General features: G+C 44.0%; 1 long non-coding RNA gene across 1 annotated transcript; it reads right to left on the bottom strand.

The window, feature by feature from the left end:
* Window positions 1-6,576: 6,576 nt before the first annotated feature.
* On the bottom strand, window positions 6,577-18,223 carry LOC149429063 (uncharacterized). The gene is made up of 3 exons (XR_016310617.1): window positions 18,151-18,223; window positions 14,906-14,999; window positions 6,577-6,632 (listed from the first exon to the last, which is right to left on the bottom strand). It is a non-coding gene; the product is annotated as an uncharacterized LOC149429063 (long non-coding RNA).
* Between the last annotated feature and the right edge of the window lie 2,250 nt (window positions 18,224-20,473).

The raw sequence follows: 20,473 nt of genomic DNA, 5'->3' as shown, positions 1-20,473 counted from the left end.
ACAAGAAGATGCTGGAGACATACTGTAGGTCCTACACTGTCAAAGGATAGAGGCCTCAGCCGTGCCTACTAGAAGATTCTACGCCATACAGTAGGCTTGATACACTCTTGTCGGATGGAGGTCCTAGTCATGCCTACAAGAAGATATTGGAGACATAGGTATTTAACACAAGTTAAGGATGGAGGTCCTAGTCATGCCTACAAGAGGATCCTGAAGGAGTATGCCTTACATACTAGTCAAAGATGGAGGTCTTAGTCATACCAACAAGAGGATCCTGAAGGAGTATGCCTTGCATACTAGTCAAGGATGGAGGTCCTAATCATGCCTACAAGAGGATCCTGAAGGAGTATGCCTTACATACTAGTCAAGGATGGAGGTCCTAGTCATGCCTACAAGAGGATCCTGAAGGAGTATGCCTTACATACTAGTCAAGGATGGAGGTCCTAGTCACGCCTTCAAGAGGATCCTGAAAGAGTATGCCTTACATACTAGTCAAGGATGGAGGTCCTAGTCATGCCTACAAGAGGATCCTGAAGGAGTATGCCTTACATACTAGTCAAGGATGGAGGTCCTAGTCATGCCTACAAGAAGATGCTGGTTATATACTGTAGGTCTCTACACTATCAAAGGATAGAGGCCACAGCCGCACGTAGAAGAAGATGCTAAGACATACAGTAGGCCCAATACACTGCAAAGGTTGGAGGTCCTAATCGTGCTTACAAGATATTGAAGGTATTTTACGCTATTAAAGGTTTGAAGAATATTTGCAATAAAATTTATTATTTCCCTCTAAAATTTGCATTTGCTGCGCAAATACCGTGTGACATAAAAAATTGAAACACCCTCCATTTTATTCTGCAGGGCCTCTTCTAAAAAATATAATACAATATAATATATGTTTGGGGGTTCCAAGTGATTCTCTAGCAAAAAATATTCAGATTTTTTTTTACATGTAGGAGAGAAATGTCAGAATTGGTCCGGTAGAGAAGTGGTTAATTAGGCGTGTTACCTGTGTTCAGTTTATGTGGCATACTCATGTACCTGTGCACTTTGATAATACTGACGGTGCCATCACATTTCCACTTCCTTCGGAATATGAATGACAGCTGAGCACAGCGATAAATGTGTAATTATGGATGGCTATGCTCCAGTAGCATGACCTGAATACAGAGTTTTGCTTGTGGCACTGGAAGGGTTAAGAGTAGTCAGCACAGCACTTAAATGGCTTAGTCACCTGTTTAAGAGCAATACATATGAAAAATGCCTGAAAGATATTAAATGTCCCCATCCATCATGTGTGCTGAGGGAAAGGAGCCATACATAATACATGAGCACAGCAGAATGACTGGGAAATCATTTTATCGAAGCTGTTTGGATACACCCTTGAAACCTCGAGAGTAAATCCTCAGCAGTCTACGAGCAACAGACCTCGACAAGAAACGATTTCCCCTTGGGCCTGTTTGTTGTTTCATGGCTTTCTATCAATTTTTATTTAGGTTTCTTCTCTTTCTTTTTTTTACACCCTGGGGCAAAGCAGTTGAATTGTGCAATCGCAATGTGCATCACTCAGTGTAATTGCCGTGTTTAATAATTGGAATATTACTCCTGAGTATTACCTATACCGGCATGCAGCTAGGAGAACGAAAACGGCTTTGTAGTAACCTTGTCAAATTGCACACCCCTTCATTGCCAGACCAGCCAACGTGCACGTTAGACAAATTCATTTTAGGGATACCAGCAGCAAAAGAAACAGGATTTTTAGTCAAGTCCATGGTTATGACCTCTGTACATAATAAACTATCTCTCTGATATTCAATGTATTATTTGTTTGTATAATTTGTATGTTTATAGTGTAGATCTTACCAGTGTGACACACATTATCCCTGATGAAGATTCGTAACAATTAAAACGCGTTGGAGGTTTATTCATGTGTTATTCATGTTTATGTGTTACACTATGACTGTGATATATGCCCGAGAACCGTTCTGCTATCATTAAGGTTGTACCCATACCTGTTTTTTTAACCATTTCAATACCGGGCAATTTTACACCTTCCTGCCCAGGCCATTTTTCAGGTTTCAGCGCTCTCACACTTTGAATGACAATTGCGCGGTCATACAACATTGTACCCAAACTAAAATTTTATCATTTTCTTCACACAACTAGAGCTTTCTTTTGGTGGTATTTAATCACCGCTGGGGTTTTTATTTTTTGCTAAATTAACAAAAAAAAAAAAAAAAAAAAAAAAATTTGAAAAAAAAAACAAAAAAACACGTTTTTCTTTGTTTCTGTTATAAAAGTTTACAAATAAATAATTGTTCTTCATAAATTTAGGCCGAGATGTATTCTGCTACATGTCTTTGGTGATAACCCAAATTAGGATGTATTATTTAGTTTGTAGGAAAGTTATAGAGTTCACAAACTATGGTATAGATCTGAATATTGATCAATCCTGAAGTACTGACGGCCAATCTAATTTCTTGAGGTCCAAGAATGTCAGAACAGTACAGATATCCCCCAAATGTCAGAACAGTACAGATATCCCCCAAATGTCAGGACAGTACAGATATCCCCCAAATGTCAGAACAGTACAGATATCCCCCAAATGTCAGGACAGTACAGATATCCCCCAAATGTCAGAACAGTACAGATATCCCCCAAATGTCAGGACAGTACAGATATCCCCCAAATGACCCCTTTTTGCAGAGTAGACAGTCCGACGTACTTCATAAGAGGCATGGCGAGTTTTTTGAAGTTGTATTTTTTTTGTCATAATTTTTCGGAAAATTCAAAAAATTATTTTCAGTATTTTCTTTTTACATACTGTCACCAGTGCAGTACAGCGTCATCATATAACTGGCATGGCGGTGAACAGGGACACTGACTGGTGACAGTATGAAAAAAAAAATATATATATATATATATATATATATATATATATTTATATTATTATTTTGAATTTTTTATTACTTTTTATTTTTTTTTTCATATTTTACTATGACCAAAGTAGTACAATGTTACCATAGTAACATTGTACTACTTTGGGGAAGTCATCAGTTTTTTTCTTGTTTTTTTACACAATTTGCTTATAGCAAAGAATTACTTTGCTATAAGCAAGCATTTACCTGAATGAAAGCGATTCATTCAGCTTTTTTTTTTTTTTTGTGCTTAGCTGTGATTTGGCCACAACTAATCACATGACATGTGCATGTGACCTGCTGTGACCATTCACAGCTAGGCACTAGTATACAATGGATGGCATGAATGAAGCCATCCATTGTATACAACTGTCATGTGACCTGCTGTGATTGGTCACAGCAGGTCACATGGTACCAGCAACGGGGGTCGGTACTCAGATCTGTCATTGGCCGTGTCCGAGGCACACGGCCGGTGACAGATCGCGCGCTGCGCGGCTCTGCAACCGTGCATGTGCGGGAGCACGCCAAATGGTGTGCACCCAGAAAGCTGAAGCATTTTTGCGGCCGCCAAACGGCTATAGGCCGGGCGGCTAATGGTTAAGACCAAGTACGGGTATCGATACTTTTCCTCACGTACTCGTCGATACCATTTACCGATACCTATTTTCAGTGTGTGACAGTGTACCGATATTCGCGCAAATGCTTAGTATCAGCACCAATATCGGTGTAACCCTAGCTATATGTACAGTGTTTTTAATGAACAAGAATACATTTTGTAGTTTTCATTTTGTCTGCCTGAAGAACTGTAGACAAAGACAAAAGACAGTATGAAACAAATAAAACATGTAACAGGACTCGCTGCCAGAAATACGGCACAAGCTATACGGGACATGTAACAAGACTCACCGCCAGAAATACGGCAAGAGACATACGGGACTTGTAACAGGACCCACCTCCAAAAGTACGGCAAGAGACATGTAAAAGGACCCACCACCAGAAGTATGGCAAGAGACATGTAACAGGACTCACCGCCAGAAGTACAGCAAGGGACATACGGGACATGTAACAGGACTCAAAGCCAGAAGTATGGCAAGAGACATGTAACAGGACTCACCACCAGAAGTACGGCAAGAGACATGTAACAGGACTCACCACCAGAAGTACGGCAAGAGACATGTAACAGGACTCACCACCAGAAGTACGGCAAGAGACATGTAACAGGACTCACCGCCAGAAGTACGGCAAGAGACAAACAGGACATGTAACAGGACCCACCGCCAGAAGTATGGCAAGAGACATACGGGACATGTAACAGGACTCAAAGCCAAAAGTACGGCAAGAGACATGTAACAGGACTCACCGCCAGAAGTACGGCAAGAGATATACGGGACATGTAACAGGACCCAATGCCAGAAGTATGGCAACTGAGATGCGGGACATGTAACAGGATCCACCGCCAGAAGTATGGCAAGAGACATGTAATAGGACCCACCGACCGAAGTACAGCAAGAAACATACGGGACATGTAACAGGACCCACCGCCAGAAGTATGGCAAGAGACATACGGGACATGTAACAGGACTCACCGCCAGAAGTACAGCAAGAAACATACGGGACATGTAACAGGACCCACCGCCAGAAGTACGGCAAGAGACATGTAACAGGACTCACCGCCAGAAGTACGGCAAGAGACATGTAACAGGACTCACTGCCAGAAGTACGGCAAGAGACAAACAGGACATGTAACAGGACCCACGGCCAGAAGTATGGCAAGAGACATACGGGACATGTAACAGGACTCAAAGCCAGAAGTACGGCTAGAGACATGTAACAGGACTCCCCACCAGAAGTACGACAAGAGACATGTAACAGGACTCCCCACCAGAAGTACGGCAAGAGACATGTAACAGGACTCCCCACCAGAAGTACGGCAAGAGACATACGGGACATGTAACAGGACCCACTGCCAGAAGTACGGCAAGAGACATGCAGGACATGTAACAGGACCCACGGCCAGAAGTATGGCAAGAGACATACGGGACATGTAACAGGACTCAAAGCCAGAAGTACGGCTAGAGACATGTAACAGGACTCCCCACCAGAAGTACGACAAGAGACATGTAACAGGACTCCCCACCAGAAGTACGGCAAGAGACATACGGGACATGTAACAGGACCCACTGCCAGAAGTACGGCAAGAGACAAACAGGACATGTAACAGGACCCACCGCCAGAAGTATGGCAAGAGACATACGGGACATGTAACAGGACTCAAAGCCAAAAGTACGGCAAGAGACATGTAACAGGACTCACCGCCAGAAGTACGGCAAGAGATATACGGGACATGTAACAGGACCCAATGCCAGAAGTATGGCAACTGAGATGCGGGACATGTAACAGGATCCACCGCCAGAAGTATGGCAACTGAGATGCGGGACATGTAACAGGATCCACCGCCAGAAGTATGGCAAGAGACATGTAATAGGACCCACCGACCGAAGTACAGCAAGAAACATACGGGACATGTAACAGGACCCACCGCCAGAAGTATGGCAAGAGACATACGGGACATGTAACAGGACTCACCGCCAGAAGTACAGCAAGAAACATACGGGACATGTAACAGGACCCACCGCCAGAAGTACGGCAAGAGACATGTAACAGGACTCACCGCCAGAAGTACGGCAAGAGACATGTAACAGGACTCACCGCCAGAAGTACGGCAAGAGACATGTAACAGGACTCACTGCCAGAAGTACGGCAAGAGACAAACAGGACATGTAACAGGACCCACGGCCAGAAGTATGGCAAGAGACATACGGGACATGTAACAGGACTCAAAGCCAGAAGTACGGCTAGAGACATGTAACAGGACTCCCCACCAGAAGTACGACAAGAGACATGTAACAGGACTCCCCACCAGAAGTACGGCAAGAGACATGTAACAGGACTCCCCACCAGAAGTACGGCAAGAGACATACGGGACATGTAACAGGACCCACTGCCAGAAGTACGGCAAGAGACATGCAGGACATGTAACAGGACCCACGGCCAGAAGTATGGCAAGAGACATACGGGACATGTAACAGGACTCAAAGCCAGAAGTACGGCTAGAGACATGTAACAGGACTCCCCACCAGAAGTACGACAAGAGACATGTAACAGGACTCCCCACCAGAAGTACGGCAAGAGACATGTAACAGGACTCCCCACCAGAAGTACGGCAAGAGACATACGGGACATGTAACAGGACCCACTGCCAGAAGTACGGCAAGAGACATGCAGGACATGTAACAGTACTCACCACCAGAAGCACGGCAAGGGACATGTAACAGGCCTTACCGCCATGTGGGGGAACATAGCCCTATCAGACTCGAAACTGGTATCGGTTTCAAGTATTGGTACATTTGCATGAGTACTGATACTTGTGCAAATGCTTAGTATGGGCACCGATATCGGTGCAAGCCTAGCTATCATGTTATATATGTATGATGTTTTTAATGAACAATAATACATTTTGTAACATTATTTTTGTCTGCCTTTTGTGGTGTGCCTTATAAATCTCATTTCTTTTGCCGCTGGTATTCATTATATTTTTGGAATGTGGCACTTACTATAACCAGATCGGGCTACCTATAAACATTTTAGAGATACTTGCCTCAGCTTCCTTTTTAGGTGCGGGATTATTAACACCATCCAGTTTATTCTTTAATTCTGGAAAGAATAAAACAATAGCTATGAAATTAGAAAAGAGGACATTGCTTGGAAGCATTATATCATAAACAGGCCAAGCAAGGTTTTAAAAATGTTTAAATCAATTTTTCAAACAATAAAATACATACAAAAACATGCATATCAGGCATCCTCTTAGCCTGAATAGAGTTTTGTTCTAGGAGCAGAATGGGAAGTCCCTGTCCCACTGCTGTAACTCAGCGCTGTATAATGTACGAGGTGTGACTACTTAATTCCTGCATAGCCCTAAGGTGGTGAGTCAAATGGCCATTTGCACTCGAGCCTGTTCTGACGTGTTCTAACTTGCACTCTCCTGGGTCACAGACTGGTGGACTCAGTCTTTACGGAGTAGTAGAAGAAATAACAAGTATTTGCGTACAGCTGTTGGGTGAAAATGAGTTACAGGGACCTGGAGCAGCGAATTAACATCAAATTTTGTGTAAAAATTGGCAAAAGTGCGAGTGAAACTTTAGCTATGTTACAGCAGGCTTATGGTGAACATTCTATGAATACATCAGTTGTTTCTAAATGGCATAGACCAGTGGTTTCCAAACTGAGTCCTGGGGGCCAGATGCGGCCCTTTGCTTGCTTTTATCCGGCCCTTGGGGCACAATTTCATTTATGGACACCAATGATGGGCCATAGTTCCTTCCAATGACACCAACAATGGGGAACAATTCCTACCAATGACGCCGATGGGCACAATTCCTTCCAACGACACCAGTGCTGGGGCACAATTCCTCCCAATGATGAGGCACAGTTCCACCCAATGACATCAATAATGGGGCACAGTTCCTCCCAATGACACCAACAATGGGGCCCAATGACACCAATAATAGGGCCCATTTCCGCCCAATGAAGCCAGTGACAGGGCACAGTTCCTCCCAATGAAGCCAGTGATGGGGCACAACTCCTCCCAATTACATCAACGATGGGGCACTATTCCTCCAACTGATACCAATTATAGGACATTATTCCTCCCAATCACACCAATGATGGGACATGATTCCTCCCAATGATGGGGCACTATTCCTACCAATGACACCAACAATGGGTCCATATATACCAATGATGGGGCACAGTTCTTTCCAACGACACCAAGGATGGGGCATTGTTTACTCCAACTGATGCTGGGACATTTTCTACTCCTGATGGTCACAGTGCGGCCCCTTTACCGTCTTAAGGACAGTAAACTGGCCCTTTATCTAAAAAGTTTGGAGACCCCTGGCATAAAACAGTTTAAGGAGGAGCAGGAAGATGTTATTTTTATTTTTATTTATTTACAAGTCACAGATATTTATTTGATATAATATTATTTATGTATCAACTTAAGCACTTTTAGTGTATTTATAAAAGTGTGAGATTATTTATAGTTAAGGATTTTGCAAATAGGAGCGCGGCACTATAAATTGATTTATAAATTAATTTATACAATTGAACAATAGCAACACAATTAAGTGGGTTTGTGTAAGTGCCAGCGAACCTTAGTACACCATACTAGTAGACAAGAATTAATAGCTTACTGAATACCTCATTCATAATAGCTCACAAGTAGTCACTCTTTATAGGAAGATGTTCATGATGACTCAAGAAGTGGGCAGCCAAAAACGAAAAGGACGGACACAAATGTGGAAAATGAAAAGGTTACAGGAATCTGTTAAGAGGAAAAGACTGAAACTCTAGCCTGACAAATGGATTCTCCACTACAATGCTCCTGCACATGAGGAGTTATGTGTCCATAAGTCCTTGGCTCAGAAATCCATTCCGAAACTTGACCAACCACCTTATCCCAACTTAGCACCCTGATACTTTTAGCGGTTTCCAGAATTAAAAAAATTCCTTAAAAGGACACAGATTTGATGACATTCCAGACATCCAGCGCACCAGAACAATGAATTCCAAGAATGTTTCCAGTAGTGGCAGAGTCATCTAAAAAAGTAAGTCGATTCACAAGGGGACTGATTTGAAGGTAACAATAGCCGCTAGTTTATAGGTAACCAAACATTTCTTTTTTTTTTTTTTTTTTAAAGTCCATTCCAGGAATTACATTTTTACACCTTGTATGTAGCTGAGGCTACATATTCTTCATACAGTACTGGCAGCCATTGCATGGGTTAATGTATGTAGAATTTCCTTTGGACCAGCGGAGTCCAAATGAACTATTTAAGTAGTGATGCACCGAAATGAAAATTCTGGACAGAAACCGAAAATTCAGGATGTACTTGGCCCAAAAAACAACAAAACATTTTTTAGCTAAATCCAGAAACATAAAATAACTTTTATTGAATGTATGTACACACACATATATACACACATACATATGTACTGCTCAAAAACAAATGAAAGGAACACTTTGAAAACCCATCAAATCTCAATGAGGACAAATCTCCTGCTGGATCTCTATACTGACATGGACGGGGTAATGTGTTACGAACGCAAGGATGCCCCATCATTCGATGGAAATGAAAATGATCGACCTACAGAGGACTGAATTCAAAGACACCCCGAAAATCAAAGTGAAAAAATGATGCAGCAGGCGAGTCCATTTTGCTGAAATGTCATTGCAACTCAGAATGGTCCTCAGTAGTTTGTCAGGCATGCATACAAGCACGTGGGGGCCATACAATGTCGGGGCATGCTCCTAAAGAGATAACAGATGGTGCCTGGGGGATTTCCTCCAAGATCTGAACCAGGGCATCACTGAGCTCCTGGACAGTCTGAGGTGCAACCTGGTGGGAGCGGATGGAAACATGACATCCCAGAGGGGTTCTATTAGATTTAGGTCAGGCGAGCGTGGGGGCCATTCAATGGTATCAATTCCTTCATCCTCTAGGAACTGCCTGCATACTCTCACCACATGATGCCGGGCATTATCATGCACCAGGAGGAACCCAGGACCCACTGCACCAGGAGGAACCCAGGACCCACTGCACCAGGAGGAACCCAGGACCCACTGCACCAGCGTAGGGTCTGACAATGGGTCCAAGGATTTCATCCCGATACCTAATGGAAGTCAGGGTGCCATAGTCTAGCCTGTAGAGGTCTGTGTGTCCCTCCATTGATATGCCTCCCCAGACCATCACTGACCCACCACCAAAACGGTCATGCTGAACCATGTTACAGGCAGCAGAATGTTCTCCACGGCTTCTCCAGACCCGTTCACGTCTGTCACATGTGCTCAGGGGGAACCTGCTCTCATCTGTGAAAAGCACAGGGTGCCAGTGGTTGACCTGCCAATTCTGCTGTTCAATGGCAAATGCCAATCCAGCTCTATGGTGCCGGGCAGTGAGCACAGGGTCCACTAGAGGACGTTGGGCTCTCAGGCCAACCTCATGAAGTCTGTTTCTGATTGTTTGGTCAGAGAAATTCACACCAGTGGCCTGCTGGAGGTCATTTTATAGGGCTCTAGCAGGGCTCATCCTTTTCCTCCGTGCACAAAGGAGCAGATACCGGTCCTGCTGATTGGTTAAGGACCTTCTACGGCCCTGTCCCGCTCACCTAGAGTAACTGCCTGTCTCCTGGAATCTCCTCCATGCTCTGGAGACTGTGCTGGGAAACACAACAAACCTTCAGGCAATGGCAAATATTGATGTGCCATCCTGGAGGAGTTGGACTGCCCATGCAACCTCTGTAGGATCCAGGTATCGCCTCATGCTACCAGTAGTGACCCTGACACTAGCCAAATGCAAAACTAGTGAAAAACAGGCAGAAAACATTAGTAGGAAAAAAAAATATTAGTGGCCTCCACCTGTAAAACCATTCCTGTTTTGGGGGTCGTCTCATTGTTGCCCATCTAGTGCACCTGTTGTTAATTTCATGAACACCAAAGCAGCTGAAACTGATTAACAACCCCCTCTGTGACTTTAACTGACCAGATCAATATCCCAGGAGTTTCACTGACTTGATGCTAGAGTCTGCTCAAAAAAATGAAAGCAACACTTTTTAATCAGTGTATATTCATATGCACAGCAGGTAAAATAAGTATTGAACACGTCACCATTTTTCTCAGTAAAAATATTTCTAAAAGGTGCTATTGACATGAAATTTTCACCACGTCAATAAGAACCCATGCCATCCATACATACAAAGAAACCAAAACAAATAAGTTCAGGAATTAAGTTATGTGTAATAAATTGGAATGACACAGGGAAAAAGTATTGAACACGCTAACTGAAATTTATTTATTACTTCGTACAAAATCCCTTGTTGGTAATGACAGCTTCAAGATGCCTTCTGTATGGAGAAGCTAGCGACATGCATGGCTCGGGTGTGATTTTGGCCCATTCTTCCACAGTCTTCAAATCTTGAAGGTTCCGTGAGCCTCTTCTATGAACTCTCATCTTTAGTTCTTTCCACAGATTTTCTATTGGATTCTAGTCAGGTGATTGGCTGAACCATTCTAGCAGCTTTATTTTCTCTCTTTGAAACCAATCGAGTGTTTCCTTGGCTTTGTGTTTGGGATCACTGTCTTGCTGAAATGTCCGCCCTCATTTCATCTTCATCATTCTGGTAGATGGCAGCAGATTTATCAAGAATGTCTTGGTACATTTTTCCATGATATGAAGTTTGCCAGTACCGTATGCTGAAAAACAGCCCCACTCCATGATGTTCCCAACGCCATGCTTCACTGTTGGGATGGTGTTTTTGGGGTGGTGTGCAGTGCCATGTGACCTCCATACATGGTGTGTATTATGGCATCCAAATAGTTCAATTTTGGTCTCATTTGACCAGACGATATTCTCCCAGGATTTCACAGGCTGGTCTAAATGTTGGGCAGCAAACTTTAAATGAGCTTCAACAACCTTTTTCTTCAGCAATGGAGTCTTGAGTGGTGACGTGCATACAGACCGAGGCCAAGCTGGGTGAGTGCACTACTTACTGTTTTCTTTGAAATAATTGTACCTGCTAATTCCAGGTCTTTCTGAAGCTCTCCACAAGTGGTCCTTGGCTCCTGGACAACTTTTCTGATGATTCTTTTCAGTCCTCTGTCCGAAATCTTGTGAGGAGCACTTGGTCGTGGCTGTTTTATGATAAAATTATGTTCTTTCCACTTCTGGATTATGGCCTCAACAGTGCTCACTGGAACATTCAGAAGTTTAGACATTCTTCTGAAACCAATGCCATTAGTATGTTTTGGAAAAATAAGGTTGTGAAGGTCTTGAGAGAGCTCTTTGCTTTTACCCATCATGAGATTTTCTTGTGTGTGGCAATGAGACACCTTTTAATAGGCCATCAGTTGAGACTGAACCAGCTGATCTTAATTTGCACTGACAAGGGGCAGGATTGCTTTCTAATTACTGATTTCAACCGGTGTCTTGGCTTTCCAATGCCTTTTTGCACCTCCCTTTCTTCATGTGTTCAATACGTTTTCCCTGTATAATTTTAATGTTATTACACACAACTGAACTTATTTGTTTTGGTTTCTTTGTATGTATGGATTGCAACCGACAAGTATGTATATGCTGCACAATAATTTAAAGGATATGTTCACCTTTTGAAAGGTTTTTGCAGATTAAAAAAAATAAATGTATTATTTTTTGCTGCAGGAGCCTTGAAAGCATTGTACCAGCGGTCAGCAGATTGCTGGTACCATGCAGAACTCCTGCAGACCTGTCAGAATACCCGTTTGCCCGTACATCCTGTATGAGCAAGCCGATACACTCTATCAGAAAAAATCAACGAACTACCACCACGGTGCTCAAAAGGCCATCGTAGTTAATTGAGGTCTACAAGCCGCTACTTGCTAAGGCTGTCAGGACTTTTAGTTTTCTTATTCACAGAATACTGTGAATGAGTGATTCGTCAGGGCAGGCAGAGCCCCGTGTGGCCGCGTTTTGTAAAAATTTTGACAGTTAGCAGGGAGGACAAGATCCCCTGCCAGCTGTCAAAGCAGGGGAGCAGGGAGGAGTGGGTGGGTTGGTCCTTCCTTTCATAACATGTTACCCTGAATATGGGTGTAACATGTTATGAGAGGTGAACTTATCCTTTTAAAAAAAAACCAAACAAACAAACTAAAAAAAAAAGCACAAAAACAGCGGCATTGTCAGCACCTTTTTTTTTCCTATCGATAAAATGCCTTTAACCCTATTTCTGGCAGATAATTTTCGTCAGCCGATATATCGATTTATCAGTAATTTAACCACCTTCCGCCCGCCATATAGTACAATGACGGGCGCAAGGTGGTTCTCTCGTTCTGATAGGACGTCATATGACGTCCTTCCATTCTCACCGCGCATGCGCAGCTCAGGGAGCGTGCAGCTCGGCGATCGCAAGTGCGCTGTGTCCCTCAGACACAGCGGATCACGGAAAGAGCCAAAGATGTCGGCTCGGTCATGTGATCAGCTGTGTCTAATCACAGCTGATCACATGTAAACACGGAAATGCCAGTTATCAGCATTTCTCTCCTCTCGAGCTGTCACGCTGACAGAGGAGAGCTGGTAATCGGCTTTCCGCGGAGGGGACGTGTACACTGATGATCAGTGTGGCCCCAGAAGTGCCACCTGTCAGTGTCCATCAGTGCCAGAAGTCAGTACTCATCAGTGCCAGAAGTCAGTACTCATCAGTGCCAGAAGTCAGTACTCATCAGTGCCAGAAGTCAGTACTCATCAGTGCCAGAAGTCAGTACTCATCAGTGCCAGAAGTCAGTACTCATCAGTGCCAGAAGTCAGTACTCATCAGTGCCAGAAGTCAGTACTCATCAGTGCCAGAAGTCAGTACTCATCAGTGCCAGAAGTCAGTACTCATCAGTGCCAGAAGTCAGTACTCATCAGTGCCAGAAGTCAGTACTCATCAGTGCCAGAAGTCAGTACTCATCAGTGCCACGTGCCAGTGCCCATCAGTGCCACATCAATGTCACATATCAGGGCCCATCTGAGCTGCCTTTCAATGTCACCCATCCGTGCCAGTCAGTGCCACCTATCAATGCCAATCAGTGCCACCTATCAGTGCTGCCAATCAGTGCCAGTCAGTACCGCCTAACAGTGCCAGTCAGTGCCGCCTAACAGTGCCATATATTAGTGTCATGCATCAGTGCCCATCAGTGATGCCTGTCAATGCCCATCAGTGCAACCTACCAGTGCCTCCTCATCAGTGCCCATCAGTGCAGCCTATCAGTGCCCATCACTGCAGCCTCATTAGCTCACATCAGTGAATGAGAAAAATCACTTATTTACAAAATTGTATAACAAAAACTAAGAAAAAACTTTTTTTTTTTCAAAAAAATTTTTCAGTGGTTTTTGGTTTAAGAAAAAATAAAAACCCAGAGGTGATTAAATACCACCAAAAGAAAGCTCTGTCTCAAAAAAATGATAAAAATTTCATATGGGTACAGTGTCGCATGACCGTGCAATTGTCATTCAAAGTGCGACAGCGCTGAAAGCTGGAAATCGGCCTGGGCAGGAAGGGGGTATAAGTGCCCGGTAGGCAGGAAGGGGGTATAAGTGCCCGGTAGGCTAGTGGTTAAAATTGATGGAGTTCGGTTTTAAATTAATTTTAGGGCACACAAACACAATATAATACCCAATTTTTTGGTAAAATATAAAAAGAAAATATAGATACTAAATATTTCAAGCAATAAAACTATGCATATCTGTGAAATGGTTAAAAAAAAACAAAAAAAACGATGGTACCCAAAAATGTCCATAGGTGACGCTTTAGCCACTTCCTGCCAACCTGGAGCATATATGCAGTCCTAGGTAAACACTTTATTGTGCTGAGAACGCTCCCAACACAGAAACAAACAGGCACCGGAAACCTCCCAATGCATACTTGTGATTGGAAGCTTTCCGATCATGTGACTGTTGTGATGGCCAATCATAGCGGTCTTGAGTTAGAAATATGATGAATTATGAGAAAAGGGAAAAAAGACAGGGAAGAGAAAGATAAAAAGGAAGGGGGGGGGGGGGAGTTGAAAGCAGGAGGAAAGGGAAAGAAGGGGAAACAGGAGACAAAAAAAGAGAAAAAGGAAGGAAGAGGGAAAGGGAAAAGAGACTGAAGGAAGGAAAAGAGAAATAAAAAAGGGGGGGGGGGGCATTGAAGGAAAGGAGGGGAGGGGGCAGAGACGGAAAGGAGGGGAGAGGGAAAGAAAGGAAGGAACCAAAAGAAAAAAGAGGGAAGGGGGGGAAGAAAAAAAGAAGAAGCGGATACAAAGATATGAGGCAAGGGAAAAAGGGAATAGAAGAAGTAAAAGAAAAGAAAAAAGGGAGGGAAGGATAAAGGGGAAAAACAAGAAGAAAACAAAGCAGATTTATAATCACCATTCAGAAGTTCTTGCACCATCTCCACAGCTGACTTAGATTCGGAGGTCTCTGGCCACTCTGTTACCCCAGTTCTTAATCCTTCAGACAAAACCTGTTAAAAAAAAAAAATCAATTTTAAAAACACTTCCTTAACCGTTCCACGCCGCCGTATAGCAGATATACCGCTACACGGAGGCACCTGTGTGCAAAATTACGTATATACACACATGATTTTGCATTTCCTGGTAGGAGGTGCACCCGAGCCCGTCACCATTTGCGGCCGCTGAAGTAAATCACCGGGTCCCAGCTGGTAAGTACCCGCTGGCGACTGGTGATTACCGAGCAGCTCCGACGGAGAGGAGGGCTGCTTTGTTTACTAACAGTCGTCCTCCCTGTCAGCTCGGGCACACTGCTCTGGATGGCTGTGCACAGCACAGCCATCCAGAGCAGCGTGATTACAGAGTTGTGTGCATTCAGAGCTTTTGTTTGGTGTTATTTAATCACCACTGAGGGGGTTTATTTTTTGCACTTCCTCCCTGTCAAATCAAGCACACTGCACAGCACAGCCATCCTGATCAGTGTGCCGACAGTAAAGCACACAGACCCCGTCCCCTAGTAAAACATTCTCAGCACATGGTTAACCCTTTGATTGCCCCTCACATTGACCCCTTCCTGCACAGTGCCATTAGTACAGGGTCAGTGCTTTTTTTTAGCACTGATCACTGTATTGGTGTCACTGGGGATGTCAGTGACACCAAGTTAGCTCCCCCCCGTGTCAGAATGTCTGCCACAGTCCCGCTCGCCACCATTACTAGTAAAAAAGAAAACAAAAAAAACAAAAACAAAACAAAAACAGATCCCAGTATCTATACCGCCATTGGTAAACGCTATAACTTTCATGTAAACCAATTAATTTACGTGTATTGGAATTTTTTGTTAGCAAAGACATGGAACAGAATACATTTTGGCCTAAATTTATGCCGAAATTTGATTTTTTAAATTTTTTTTAGTAGACATGTTTAATAGCAAAAAGTCCAAAATATTGTTTTTTTTTTCAAAATTGTCGGTCTTTTTTTTTTTTGCTTATAGCGCAAAAAATACAAAAAACGCACAGACGATCAAATACCACTGAAAGAAAGCTAAATTCATGGGAAGAAAAAGACGTAAATTTGATTTGTGTGCAGCATTGCATGACCGCGCAATTGTCAGTTAAAATTACGCAGCGCAGTAATGCAAAAAATGGCCTGGTCAGGAAGGGGGGGGGGGGTAAATCCTCTGGAGGGCGAGGGGTTAAAGTGGAACTTTAGGGTAAGGTGTTAAAATTGGCAGACAAGCAGGATTTTTAATGCAGGAGAGACATGTTTTGGCTACTTACCTGCCTGTCCGCTCCTGTATAGTGAGCAGCACATGCACAGCTCACTGTACTAATTCGGCAGTGCCGAATCTGGCTGAACCCCCGCGCATGCATGGGAGTGACATCATCACCACCTGGCCAATGGCAGTGGCTGGGTTTTTATTAAAACCCGGAAGCCAGTCACCCAAAGATGTCAGTGGCCAGGTGGAGAGCTCAGGGACGCCGCTTCGCTGGAGCATTGTTCCGCTTTAAATCCAAAGTCTCCTGAACCCCCCATACCTCCCACCCCAGCATCCTCCCATCCTTCATTCACAGATAGCTTTTCATTCATGCAGTACAGATTCTGTGAAGAGAGGAGAGGCAGGCACTGTCAGCCCTCTTGATGTGTGCCTGTCACAGGGCTTTCAGTTCGTATTACTACACCCACAACAGTACAATAAGTCTGTAGATGCAGTAAAGCATGCTTGCTATACTCACTGTGGAACCTAAGGGGTTAATCCTCTGCATTGTGTGATCCTGTCTTCTCTGATCCTCCCCTTCTACGATCATATCATATGTGGACTGTAGCTCTCCTCTCTATTGAGACAGGTTCACCTTTTGCCGTATTTATTTATTTCAGGTACTTATATAGCGCCGTCAATTTACGCAGTGCTTTACATATACAGTATATTGTACATTCACATCAGTCCCTAACCCTCAAAAGGCATACAATCTAAGGTCCCTAACTTACATCCATACACATACTAGGGCCAATTTAGACAGGATCCAATTAACCTACCAGCATGTCTTTGGAGTGTGGGAGGAAACTGGAGTACCCGGAGGAAACCCACGCAGGCACAGGGAGAACATGCAAACTCCAGGCAGCTGGTGCCATGGTTGGGATTCGAACCAATGACCCTAGTACTGCCAGGCAGAAGTGCTAACCATTTAGCCACTGTGTTGCCCTATTTATGGTACTTATATAGCGCTGTCAATGTATGCAGCACTTTACATATATATTGTACATTCACATCAGTCCCTAAACCCTCAAGGGGTGTACAATCTAAGGTCCCTAACTTACATTCATACATACACATACTAGGGACAATTTAGACAGGATCCAATTAATCTACCAGCATGTTTTTGGAGTGTCCAGAGGAGACCCACGCAGGCACAGGGAAAACATGCAAACTCCAAGCAGGTGGGGCTGTGGCTGGGATCCAAACCAATGAGCCCAGTGCTTCATTCATCATAGCTCTTTAGGAATGGCTGTCCCAAACGAGTGTGTAGCTCCCCCTGTAGGGGAACTTACTTTGGGAGATAGTAAGATCAGTGAATATTCAGCATCTGGCCATCTACCCCTAACCAGTGGCCATAAAGTGACGTATAGTTATTTTATGTGGATAGACAACGTTCTCTGGGTGTGGTGATGGATGATTTTTGCATCTCGTTACAATTTGTAACAGTTAATCATATTTTTGATACAATAAATGTATGATCTGATATCGGATATGTCGCATTGGCCCCTCTTGGGTAACCCGTTTTGTAGTGGACTCTCTTGTTCCCATTTTTTTTCTCTGTATGCTGATTTTTTGGTTACATGGGACTGCGCTTACTTAGTATGGGTGGATACCAGTAATTGTTTTCCTGTCATAGTGAAACCAGTGGGAACGCATTGTTCTGCATTGTGTTCATAGTGTTCTGCATACAGGGCCCTCATATATATATATATATATATATACATATATACATACACACATATACATATACACACATACATACATATACATATACACACATACATACATATACACACACATACATACATATATACACATACATACATATACACACACATACATACATATATACACACATACATACATACACACATACATACATATATACACTTTATATAAAGTATACCCACCAGTAAAAACTCAAGCTCCTTATACACAGCGTAGACCGGACTTCTGGGATCTCCAGATTCCACCATGATATTCTGTAAAATGACAAAAAATAGGAAGAAATGTTGGAAATGTACAGTGGTTGTAAAGCCTGAAGGTTTATTTTTACCTTCATGCATGTAGGTAAAAAACCTTCTTGGTGCAGCTCCCCCCACAGCCCCCCTAATACTCACCTGAGCCTTCTCTTGATCCAGTAATGTGCATGAGAGCCTCGACTGCCCCAGGTCTCTCTCGCCTCATTGGTTGAGACAGCAGCGTGAGCCACTGGCTCCCTCTGCTGTCAGTCAGAGACAGTAAGCCAATGAGGAGAGAGCGGAGCCAAGCTCTATGTGTCTTATGGACGCATAGAGCTGGGCTCAGGAGCAAGCATGCATCAGTGCCCCCATAGCATTGGTGGCACTGGTCAAGGGGGAGAAGAGCCAGCGGGAGACCCGAGAAGAGGATTTGGGGCTGCTCTGTGCAAAACCATTACACAGAGCAGGTAAGTATAACGTTTGTTTGTTTTTTTTTTAAAAAAGCTGAACCTTTAAGCAGAGGATATTATCAGTGATGTATTACCACAGTGAGGGAGAATGTCGCCAGCACACCGAGGATCACCAATATGGGTCCAAAAGTTTTAATGAACGATCACAAAGTTACAGCAAGGCAACGTTTCGGAGTCTCGCAAGACCCCATCATCAGGGTCACATGCCTGATGAAGGGGTCCTGCGAGACTCTGAAACGTTGCCTTGCTGTAACTATGTGATCGTTCATTAAAACGTTTGGACCCGTATTGATGATCCTCTGTGTGCTGGTGACATTCTCCCTTGCTGGTTCAGTTTGGTTGCAGCAGCACCCACTAAATACACACAGCCATTTTTAAAACAGGAACGTTTGCGTTTGGATTGTACACTTGAATTATTACCACAGTGTTTGCCTGAAAGTATTTGTTCAGATTTTCATTTTTTTCTGAAAAAGTGAACTCCATATTTCCACCCAACCCCGCGTCCCCACTGTACTTACCTCTGTGGATGCTGAGATGCCTACGTAGCTGGTGTAGCAGTCTGGGGATCTGAAATCCCCACTCTTATTCTTGTAGTACCCCCGGGACAGATCAGAGCGAATCTCTGTGCTGGCTCTAACCAATCAGAAATCGGTCTGATCTGTCCCGGAAGCCCTGTAGAGAGAAGGGAGAGAAGAGTGGGGACCTCAAATCCCTGGACCGCTACATCAGCACACAGAGGCAAGTACAGCGGGTACTGGGCGGGGCAGGGTGGGGCAGGGAGGGTGTACGGTGTTAGTAAAACTTTTCATTTTTTTTCTGAAAAAGGTGAAATAACCCTTTAAACTAAATGTATCCAATTTTTACATTTCTGCATGATCTTCCACATTTTAGTTAAAAGCAGAGTTCCAGCTACATTGAAAAATAAATAAATGTCAGCAGCTACAAAAACTGTAGCTGCTTACTTTTACAAAACAGGCACTTACCTGTCCCTCGAACCCGCTGTGTCCTCTCTGCAGCCCATTCCACCGGCCGACCGGTGCTCCCGGCACCTGCATCTTCAGTGTGGGCACCTGACTATAACAGCTTCATACCTGGGTACCTACTGCACACACGCGAGTAGCGCTGCTCTTTGTGAATGGACCCGTAGTTTTCTGGGACCTGTCACATGTCCCAGAAGACTACGGGAAGGGGGGGGGGGGGGGAAGAGGTCAACTTCCATTTCCTATCAGCGAGCAGCAGATACCTGCCATTTTCAGGTACCTGCTCCCCAGAGGTGCCAATCATTAATGGGGAGTCTTTAAAGCGGAACTTCCCCTTTTGGGTGGAGTTCCACTTTAACTGTATTGAATTGAAATTCATATACTAACCGCTAGAGGAAGCCAGTTTGTGACAAGCTGCCTCCACAAAAAATTGTCATGAGAAGAGATCAGCCACAGAGGAATTGCATAGTTTGTATGAGTAATTGTTCCTTTAGGAGTAGGGGACCAATAAAAAGATTTACTAACCCAATCCTCCACTCCTCCGCCTACCACGGTGTCTTTTCCCCCACTCTCCAGTGGTTTAGGGTCCTGATGTCATCAAGACTAATGCAAGGTCAATAGCCAATAGGGACAGTCCACTGCCAGAGTGTGAGAGAACGTCATCTGCTGGGGGAGTAGAGGATCGGGTAAGAAAAATGTTTCTCCTCTCCCTTAGACCAGTGGTCTCCAAACTTCAGCCCATGGGCCAGATGTGGCAGTATGCTGGCCTTTATCTGGCCCTTGAGGCACTCAATATTCCCCCCACTGACAGCAATGACGGGA

Source organism: Staurois parvus, unplaced genomic scaffold, assembly GCF_062004578.1.
Source record: "Staurois parvus isolate SC_StPar_1 unplaced genomic scaffold, SC_StPar_1.0 ptg002833l, whole genome shotgun sequence".
NCBI lineage: Eukaryota > Metazoa > Chordata > Amphibia > Anura > Ranidae > Staurois > Staurois parvus.
The sequence above is the reverse complement of the archived record's forward strand: the minus strand, read 5'-3'. Positions and strand labels throughout refer to the sequence as shown.